Source organism: Pygoscelis adeliae, unplaced genomic scaffold (assembly GCF_000699105.1).
Source record: "Pygoscelis adeliae isolate BGI_AS28 unplaced genomic scaffold, ASM69910v1 Scaffold4, whole genome shotgun sequence".
In the NCBI taxonomy this organism is placed as follows: Eukaryota; Metazoa; Chordata; class Aves; order Sphenisciformes; family Spheniscidae; genus Pygoscelis; species Pygoscelis adeliae.
This window is the reverse complement of record NW_008824986.1, coordinates 2108986-2119925: the sequence shown is the minus strand read 5'-3', so window position 1 is coordinate 2119925 and position 10940 is coordinate 2108986. Positions and strand designations below refer to the sequence as shown.

Sequence of the window (10940 nt, the reverse complement as noted above, 5' to 3'; positions counted from 1 at the left end):
CGCGGCGGTCGGGGGGGCTCCGGGGCGCTCCGGGGCGGGGGTCCTACTCGACCCCCGAGCAAGGCTCGGAGGGAGGTTACGGTCGGAGTCACCGCGTGGCTTCGGTTCCCGCTGTTGGGCTGCGAAGAGGCTGAGTGAGAAGTTGACAACAAAAAAGAAATTTAGGAGAATGACCGTGAAATGACAAATGCTGGAGCGATGCCTTCGTCCTCCCGGTGCGCCTGGGGGACGGCACTGGAGAAAAGCAGCGCTGGGTGCGGGAGGGTGCCGTTAGCTCAGGTGCTCGCTCCGGGGTAGCGACTGCAGCTGTACGTGTTCTTGGCTTGGGAACAAGTGAGCGCAAAAAAACACAGCAGCTTTAGAACACTGTTTTAAAATCAAGAATCAAAAAAAAGGAGTATGTTCTGGGGCAAATCGCTCCCTCAGCGTCTGCTGAGAAGAGGTCTTCGTGATGGCGTATTTCTCCTTCCTTGCAGAGTCGTTAAGAGACTTGCCTGTGTGTTGCTATTCCTTATCCGTGATCTACGGAGATCTGCAGAAGCCTCTGCGTGATCTCTCAGGGCAGGAAAAGAGTGAGATCAGTGAGCGGGAGGGAGCTGGATCTGCCAGGGAGAAGCAGGAACAAACTGTTCTTCATACCCCGTTTACCTGTCATTAACTTCTGACACAACGGACTCCTTCCCCGAGGGTGATCCAGATGGTGGTGGTGCAGCGTGAGGCAGCAGTGTGAACACCAGCCCTGCCGCCGGCCCTCCTGCTTCGGGGAGAGGGGTGGGTTGGGGGTGTTCGCTGTACTCCTCTGGCAGAAATGGACGCAGTTTTCGGAGTTCTGCGCTCCGGTTACGAGCTTTTCTCGGTGTCAGCTCATACACAAGGTGGGCACGTTAAAACGTTTTTTTCACTAGTGGGGCAACTAAAGATAAGTTTACATGCTAGACACGTTTTTTAGCTTTTTTTTTCTAGGATTTTGCTTAGTATTGGGAGGAAAATCCATTGCAATTTATTTAAGTGGACTGGGATGGGAATCCAAACGCGGTTTCCTTATTTAGCAGCCTCTCTATAGTCGTTCTGCGATCCACCTTTATGGAGGTCAGGAAGTAAAGAAGGCCAGGACCAGGCATACTTCACGGCAAGTGATTTTGCAAACTATGGGTAAGAAAGGTTCTGTGTTTGGTTTCATTTTGCCCTGTAATGGAGAGCATTTAAAAAAACCCCAACAAATGGGATGTCTTGGTCCAGCCACTAAACACTCCTTTGTGTATCTAAATAGGTAAGATCCTACAGGATTTCTCAGGATTTGCGGCTGTAAATTTATCAGTAAAGATCCAAACCAGAAATACTAAATTCATACATAGAGGAAATGAGACAGCTGCATAGCTGACAAGGGCTAAATGATGCAGCACTTTTCAGGGTAGCAAATACACAGGTTTGTTGCTTAAAGGAGAGATGCAAGTGATTTGCCTTTTTCCATTCGGCATGTAAGAATGGAAGGTTAGCAGTAGCTGGTACGCGTGGCAAATGGAGGAAAACATGTAATTCATTATCTTCTAAACTTCCTTTTATTTATGAGACCACCAGAGTAGTAACTGCGAATAAATACAGTGTGAAGTAGATTTTAAATATCGTCATTCATTGTGCAATGTGTCCTCTGACCAGCATGTGGGGATATGTCCATGTACTTGAAGAGAACATTATATGCCCAGTACAATTTTTACATAGGAAAGTATTTTGGTGTAACTGGCCTAATGCATTAAACAAGAAATACAGAAAGCATGAAACAACATACAATGTTGCACAGATCTCAACTTCCTTCTGTAATAGACAGAGCTATTTTATTTAAAATAATTATTTTAGTCCTAAAATCAGATTACGGTAAGTTAAATAATTTAAATGTGTCTTCAAATAAAGTATAACCCATATTTTTATTCCACTTACTACCTATCTTAGCAAATTTTCTGTGCCAAAGAAGCCATATCCTGCCTGTCTTAATGCCTTGAGAAAGCTCCTTCCTTCACAGGGCTAAAGATACACAGGCAGTGGCGGAAAGGGAGTACCTACCCTGATGCCACACCACTGCTTGGACTCCGGGCCACTCGGTACAACCAATTCTGCATCCACTGTCATCAAGTCTGCCAAAATGTGGTTCTGTAGTTGCAGTGGTCAAGAGAACCGCAGGTGAGCATGCTTGCACCTCAAAATTCCCAGTGTCCATCCTAGTACTTGCAAAAAACCCAGTATTTTGCAGTGATGCAAAATCCAGTGCAAACAAGAAATGTAAATGTGGTTAACTTCAGGGAGCGATTTATTCCTTCTAAGTGCCTTAGCACAGAGGGTTTCCTATTACAATTGCACAGCCTTCTTATTGATGGTCACAACAAGCAGAAAACTATTTTCAGTTGCTCTGCCATTATTAAAATAGCAATGCTTGGCTACTGCCTGGTGATTGCTGTCAGCACAATTGTGGTTTTTAATTTGTATCCCAGTTAATCACCCATTCAGATAATACAAAAATGAAAAAATCATATATAGTGTTAACTAACATACTTTATGCTTTATTACTGGAAAACATTTTTCAGTTAATATACATGTTTTTGAAGGCTACAGTGTTATGGCACAAAACTTTCTGTATAGCTAATAACAGGGATGGACTCTGCTCTCTGCCTCCATTTTCTCCTGGCAACAGTCAGTACATACTTTATAAACATTAATTCCTCATTTCAAACCCCTTTGTTTTATACTTTGATGTGTCACAGACTACGGAAAATAGAAATGGGTGTCCAGAACAGCTGATAACATGAAATTAGAGATGTCAGCATTTTGCTGTGAGAAATTACTAACCTTTGTGTGAAGCCTTTGTGTAGAATATTCTTGATTAAGACAAAGGAAAGGCTTTAGAATGCAAATAGCCTTACAAATAAGGTACGGTCAGACCCTTTTATGCCATTTCAGTTTTACATTTTATCCTTATATTCTTCACAGTATCAATATTTGGATGTAAGTAATTAATGAAAGTGCCTATGTAGACAGACAGACATAACTTGCACATACACACAGAATACATGTTTCATATGCTCTGCTACTTCATAGCTGAGCATGTTTTAGTTCTCCATCTGCCCACCCTGCTCACTGTAATGATTCTGGTTAGCTCAAATGCAAATGTGCTTACCAGTAAGACCAATTAACTGATGGTGACATGGTAAAAAAAAAAAGAACAGTTTTTGACCTGTTTGTGAAGGTAAATCACTGTATAAATACTAAATCTAGAATATTGCAAGTTCTGTGCCTAACTCGAGGCACCTAATTAAGGGAGCTGTTTAAGGACAAGATGAGGAGTCGTACCTTCAAATAAGATAAGCAAGAACAAAACCGTGCAGGACCCCATTCCCCTCATCCTCTCAGGACACAAAATATAGCTGAAAAAGCCAAAAGAATGCAATTCATAGGATGACAGCTTTAACGAAAATGGAAAAGCAACAAAGGACAATGATGAATCCTGGACAGGAAGACTACAATGAAGGAAACAAGCTGACCTTTGCATTAGGTATGGAGCTCTCGTCCTCACAAACTCCTGTGTGGATCCAATATCCCTAAGCCCACGCAAATTGCAGCTGTCACTCAGAGCAACTACCCTATATCCTGGCAGTATGGCAGAAGCCACATTAAGTGCCCAGGCACCTTCAGGTTGGGGCTGAAGATGCTGAACATTTTCGAGCATCCCACACAGAGGGCTGGGAGTTCAGCCCCTTCCCACATGTGGCACGTTCTCTTCCTATTGCAATGATGTTTTGCACTATTACATGAATTTTTCTGTTATAAATAGATCAGCAGGCCAGGTGCTAACCGAACACCAGGAAATCCCCATGTAATCTTTTTGTTTTTTTGGCTTAAGTGTTGGATGCTGAGACACCAGTTCCCATGTCATTGAACTGGGCTTTTGGTCAGGCCAAAACTGATCTTTGATTTTTAAGGTGCAATCCTACAGGAATACAAGATCAATAATTGAGTCAGTTCTGCCCTGCAGAGACCAATTTGAGAAGACGCTGAACCTCAGCTTATAAAATAGCAGCTCCAAGTGGTGCCACATGCTGCTGATTCTGACATGACACTGTGTCTTTGCATGGCAGGATGATGAAGCACCCTAAAATTAGCCGCCTTACTATTTCGTAAAGAGCAGGCAGAAAGGTAGCTGACTGCACTGAGGAGAACAAAGAGGCACAGGAGAGGACCAGAACTGAGGCTCACACACAGGCTGGTCACAACACTTCATGGTAAGCACTCTTGGCTTCTTTGCAAATTTCCATATCGGATTGTTTAGTGTCATTTCTTATCCCAAGCACAGAGTGACCTGACTGTGAAAGAAGAAAGGTGCTCGTGTGAACAGAGGTGGGGTGGAGGCATCTGTTCTCTCAGGGGGCTTGGGAGGCAGCACAGGGGAAAACTAACTGTGAAAATGACACAGACCGTCTCTTTTCTTAGAGGTGTGGTGGGAGCTGGCATTTAATTCAGAGAATTGAGTTTGTTGTTAATGAAACAGAACTGGGAATGGAAGAAAAAATAGTGCTGGTATGGCAACCAGCAATAGCATGACAAAGCCCCCTCTCTGTTGAGCCAGACTGAATTTTTCCTGATATGCAGCTCACTCTCTGCCCCATTTGTTGGGTGATAAAGTCCTTGGCTTTACAAGGAGTAAGATTTGAGAGAAAAAAACTTCCAGGCAGTAGGAAGATAGGCATGGATGTGTTTGGGTAAGGGAACAGAAAGGAAAACGTCCTAGACCAGAATAACACTTGCAGATGAGGAGAAAAAGGAAACTGTAAGGAAACATTTGAATATCAGAGGGCACAATAGGCATGACATGAAATGGATGTTAGGACTGATTGCTAGGAGAGAAGATGACACGGCATGCGTCTCTAGGAAGCAGAGGACTCCACCATCAGCTAGGTGTAATAGCCTGTGGCCCTGTGCCTAAACAATTGTCAGGACATGCTGTTTTCTTTATTCCTATGGTAGGAATGTGCGAAGAATAGCTGGGAAGAAAATAACAACTCTGAGGCATAAACTGTGACCAGTATGTTCAAGCTACATCCAGCTGTTTCTGCTATTAGTTATCGCTCAAAAATATGGGACTATTTTGCAACAAAGATATTTTTGTTTACTAAAGATGGTTGGACAGTACTCTGCAGCTTTTGTGTTTTAATTCAGGAAAAGACTCATGATTTCACATGTATTACTGAAACCCAGAGGGGCATGATACTGTGAGATCTATTTTAGTGCAGTTAGCAACTGATAGATATTTGGTATAGCATGGACTGAAATGTGGTGTCAAAGTGGTAATGAATCTGTGCCATTTGTATCAACTACAGTACAGGACATCTGTTCAAAAAGTGGATTAAATATTTACAGTGGATGAAGACTCTTTGACAGATGGAAAATTAGATTTCTCTTGTAGAGATTGTTAAGGGGCTCCACAGAAATTATATGTGAGCAGTCAGAGCTTGGAGTCCTTGGAGCACTGTAACTCTGAATTTCCTATGATGTAAGTCTCAACCTTAGCATTAGAATAAAAGATTTCAAAAAAGTTTTATTTGATTTTGGAGACAGAAGGGGAACGTAAGCTGTATGAGATGAGCAATCAAATCCTCATAACTGTAAAAAATTGAATCACTGCTGCTACCCACTGCACAATTAGTATGTAGCGAAACCTATTGACTCCTCATGTTCCCAGAGATCTCCTATGCCAATACTTACTAAGCTCCCATTTAGGAAAGAAAAACTGCCACAAACCTGTAATCTTTCGTTTCTGTTTACTGACACTGGAGTTGTGCAAAATGCTGACAATCTTGTTGATTTTTTAATGAGTGATTTAGAGGCTCTTATTTCTCTCCAGAAAATCTTGGGACAATGTTTTTGGGATAATGTTTCTTTGTTTATTTAGTCTATCAGCATACAAAAAACCTGTTTCAATTTAAAACTTCAAGCTTGTAAAGGGGAGGCCAAAGCAACTATATATAATTTGGAAGCAGAAACAGTAGAGCGGCCACCTGTGCCAAACCTCCATTGCATTTAGCAGGCTTTTTTTTCTTGGATAGGGAGGGAGGTAGCAGTGATTCATCACACATATCTGACTGATGAAAGCTTTCTTGTCATTAATGTCAGCAAGCCACTAGGATGCCACTAAATATGATCACTGGTCCCAGTCAGAAATGATCATTTTAGGGGCACTGGATAGTCCCCACTTAACACACATATATTTACTTTCATAAAAGAACAATAAAGGGCTATTTCCAGCTTCTGGGCAGGGTTCTAGAGCAGCAAAATTACTCTTAAACATACATAGACATAAATTTGAGAGTAGTCCTAGGGCTTGGATCCCTGGAGATTCAAGAGAGATCATTCCCAAGACTGTCTCAGGAAAAGACACAGCATTTCCACAGTACCCAGCTGAGACGTAGCAGCTTCTGTTCACCCCATGACCCAGTGGAGACATCCAAAACCAGACAGATTACTAGCAGGAAAGTCAGCTTGAAACTCCAATTTCATCAGAAAACACTTCCACAACATTTTTTAGCCAATAGACAAAAATATTGTGCCCAATATGATGAAACTTTTGCAAATACAAACAATCCAATACAAACAATATTGTACGCTTCTAAGCTTGCAGCAAACCCAGCCAGGCAAACTGGCTCTTTAATAGACAACATAAATATTACAATTTCAATTCCTTTGAGTACAACTTCTTTTTTTTTTAATAAAATGAATGAAAATAATGCTTATTTGGCCTTATGGCCAAGTGTTTGCTTTGTAATAAACAGCATTAGGATTAAAAATCACTTTTCCTGAGAGGCAAATGACAAGTGATCTTTATAATTTCTCCTGACCTCTTGTTCAAGTTTGAGCCTCTAAATAGCTCATCATCATTATAAACCTGTTTGGGTTATCTTCTGAGTTTAGAATAACCATAAGCATTAAAATAGTCTGTTCATAACTATAATAATCCCTACTGGCTTCCCTGCAGAATTATAATAGACATGAACCTAGAAACTTTTTGTTTATAACCATTACAAATAGTTGTAATTTCCAGCGAGTTATATCAGCAATGATCTCTTAAGAATCTAGTATTTGGGATTACAGTGTCTGCACATTTTCAAGTCAAATTTATGAAAATTGTTATCTTTTGGCTAAGATTTAGTTTAAAATAGTTAATGGCAATGCATACAATTTTAAAGTCTTCACTTTAAAAGTTCCTACACCATTAGTTTTACAGCTAATTTTGACTGGATACAGAACTCACTATTTGCCCAAGTAACAACAAAACAGATAGTGTTATTACCACAGCAAGTTAAAAGAAATACCATTGGACAAGTAGAATTAAAATGTTCTTTAAAATATAATTTAAATTTACATATTTTAAAGTGAGATTAAAAAGCTCAAGAATTACCAAATAGATTTATAGCTATATTTCAGGAATGTTATGTTTTTTTAAATATTTGAGAAATTAAAGATTCAAATACCATCCTTGCCTCTGCCATAATTTCTTTGGACATATAGTGATCAACATAAAAAGAATAAAACCGGAAACTAATAATATATTCATTGTCACATATTTTCTGATGTAAACATTTGGCTGCATCAAATCCCGCATGTCAGTATCTAGACCAGAGAGATCTTCACATCTCTGCAAAAGCACCAAAGGTTTTCTCTTGCTCCACATAAATAGAGAGCAAGTGTTTCAGGATTAGGAAGCATACAGTATGTAAAAAGTTTCGTTCCTAAGTTTTTCAAAACCAGGAAAGGAAACAGTACTGCTTGGAGCACTGTTATCCCTCCTTAAGAGTTTCAGTAACACAATCAAAAGGAGCCCATGGAAGGGCACAGAAAGTAGCTATATCTGCAAGGTGGAGACTGTTATAAGAGGCCTCATTCTTGGGAATCAAATTATTCATTGATTCTTGGGTTTTAAACTTTATTATCTTGACTAAAGCTGGGAAAACTCTGGAAGTTCTTCCCACTGCGTTCTTTCTCTTGGCCCTCCCTGGCCAATAAGTCAAAGCCGTCGTTTTCCCTGCTTCCCTTTCCTCTAGGTCAAACGCTCAGATGGGTAAATTGTTTCTCAATGCAAGTCAATGGAACTAATGCCAATTTAAACTAGCTGAGTCTTGGTGGGTTTATATCACAGCTCAAAAACCCACAACTGAGTATGTCAAGTATGAAAAAATACATGTTTATACTCCTTTCATGCAGTGCAGTCAGCAAACTGAAATGCATTTCACGTAAACTCTATCCATCACAGCATGATAACCAGCAGTTCTGGCTCCTCTTCCTGCTCCAGCCCCCACTTAAACTCCTCTATTCACTCAAACACCTTAAATCCTATTCAGCAGCTCAATACAGAACAAAACAAATCTGCACTATACAGTTGGAATAGTTTTCATACACGATACCCATGGTTTATAAACACTATGGTTGAGACATTCTAAAGTATGTCTTTTCAAAATATGTATTTTGATTTTCAAAAAACGGTGAGTAAAGATTTCGGTGACTGCCTCTAGTCACTCAAATGGCAAAAGCTTGGCCGATATGAAGTTACATAAACACCCCAAATGAGAATATACAACTGGATCTACACAGGTAATCCCTTAGCTTTTCAATAAATATGTAAGAAAATTGAAAGTATATCTTTTTAACTATTTAATGAAAACATAGGCTTGGTCTTTATACCCTGTCTTTGAATTTCCAAACTAGTAAATATTTCTTTATAAAATAGATGTTTTCTTGATTACTATGTCGTCCTGATTTAACATTAAGCATATACTTTAGCTTTTTACATTGCACTATGTCTAAAATTTAGTTCAAATATCGTTTCCACAGCTGCACACCACCAATTAAGCATGCCAAAAAGATTTTGTTGTGCTTTAAGAGGCCTTTACTGATTAGATTAAGTGAAAAATACTTACCATATTTGCATTTTCTTTCTAAGTGTCACAGTATGGAGTCTTGAATATTCTTCCTTTTCTAAAGCAAAAAGAAGTGAGACATTTAAAAAAGCATTTTCAAAGGCACCCTAGGCAGAAAGAAAATTCCTTTTTATAACTTGTGTGATAGCACATGGCATTACTATATGTCACTGATGTACCAGTTGGTCTAAACTTGGCTTGTAATATGTGTGGTTTATCAAATCAGAATATATTTTAAATCCTGTGATATATCTTTTGACTCCTCCATTGAGTAAATTGGTATTTTGACCGTTTGGAAATTAGATGGTTCTGGAGACTGACAACTGCATAAGCAGAATGACTGGCCTAAATGTGGTCTGGGAAAGTAGTCATAAACATTTTTGATTACTAGGTAATTTATTTGAAATGAATTAGACATCTTATTTAGTCTTATTTAGTTTCCTATTAGAAATGGTATATCCTCCTCTCTCTCTCTCTCTCTCTCTCTCTGTCTTATACACTTATGAAAAAGTCACTTTTAGCATAGTTAACAATTTGCACAGCTAGTCAGAATGGCCAGTACCTCCTGCTATTGTTGCTCTGAGGTAATTTTCTGGGTCATGATCCTTACTTTGGTAAGCAAGCTTACATTATCTGAATATCACTTGTTCTTTAGCAAGACAGAGTGATTCTGACACTTCTGGTGTTTAATAAGCTGGCACTATCAAATTACTTTCATGCTCATCTCTGTCCCTTCTGGAAGCTTGCTTGTGTTTTGACAAAAAAGACCTGTATTTTAAAATTAATTCTGTCAGTAAAGTTGTATCCTAAAAAAACCCAGGTTTTTCGAAGCTTCATCAGTATCTATAGATACAATTTTTGCAGTGCATCTTCATATAAATTTTTACAAATTACATTATAATGCAAGTCAGTTTAAAATTACAATGAAAAAAGCAACATTTAAAGTGGGAAGGTGACTCAGTGGCCTGAGGGAAGGCGTTCCAGACAGATGAGGCAGCACAAGGGTTTTTTTTTCATAGGGAGGGGCTGGTAAACTGATCTCAAGTGTGCATAATAAGGTGTCACACTGAAGTGCTGGTAAAACAGTAACTATTTCTCAAATCAGTCATTTAATGAGATTCAGAGTTTGGGAATGATATCCTAGTTATGTTTTCATTACAAAATGGCACTGTTTTAATACAAAGGAGGAAAATTTTAAAAGCCGTAGAACTTCCGCAGAAGTTGGTTTTTTCCCTTGTCTGTACAATCAGAGAGCTGGGCAGAGTCAATGCTTTCTGAATGCTATGCACAAGGGGTCAAATAATAGCAGCTAGCACTCATTCTCCTAGCTATAACCAGACAACACAATCCCCCTAACCCCACAGGCCATTACTGCATTTTATTTGTTGGCACAAAGGCTGCCATGCTTTTCTGCTGCCACCATGTGTTGAGATCAGAGGTTTCATGTAAGTATGGATATAATCTCTCTTCCCCAGCTGTGGCCCTTCAGACTGACCATTTCTCAGTTCATCCTGTTGCACCATTGTAATACACTATATACAGTCCCTCCTTTCCATGGAGGTTGCTTCTGTCATATTTTAGCAAACTGTTACCAAACTATGCTCTCCTGCTACCTAATCTATGCACATCAGGCTCTTGTCTTTAGTTAGTTCCTCTAGTCACCTCACTGAACAATCATGTTGCTGTCCTCCAGACTGTTTATCCCAGGCCTACCTAGCTGAGGTGATCCAATCCAAGTTCAGAGATGAGCTGACTGCCATGCACATTGCTGATAAACCACTGAAACTCTTATCTGAGTGTGCTTGGAAAGCAAGAGGTCTCAAGATATTATTTTTAAAATGTAGACTATCCATGAATGCCCTCTCCTTATTCTCTTCTAGCAACAATCCTTTAAGACATTCTAATTAGGGGAGTATCTCATGAAGTATAATTTTGGCAACTAAGTTATTGAATGCTTTGTCCTATTAAACATCTGATTTTCCCTAC

General features: G+C 39.6%; 1 protein-coding gene across 1 annotated transcript in view; it reads left to right on the top strand.

Moving 5' to 3' along the window:
• The first annotated feature begins 4198 nt into the window (after positions 1-4198).
• Positions 4199-10940, top strand: part of MYPN (myopalladin) — a 79453-nt gene continuing 72711 nt past the window's right edge. Inside the window, exon 1 of the mRNA XM_009325817.1 lies at positions 4199-4268. The gene's annotated coding sequence lies outside the window, so the exon portion shown is untranslated. The remainder of the gene's footprint in view (positions 4269-10940) is intronic.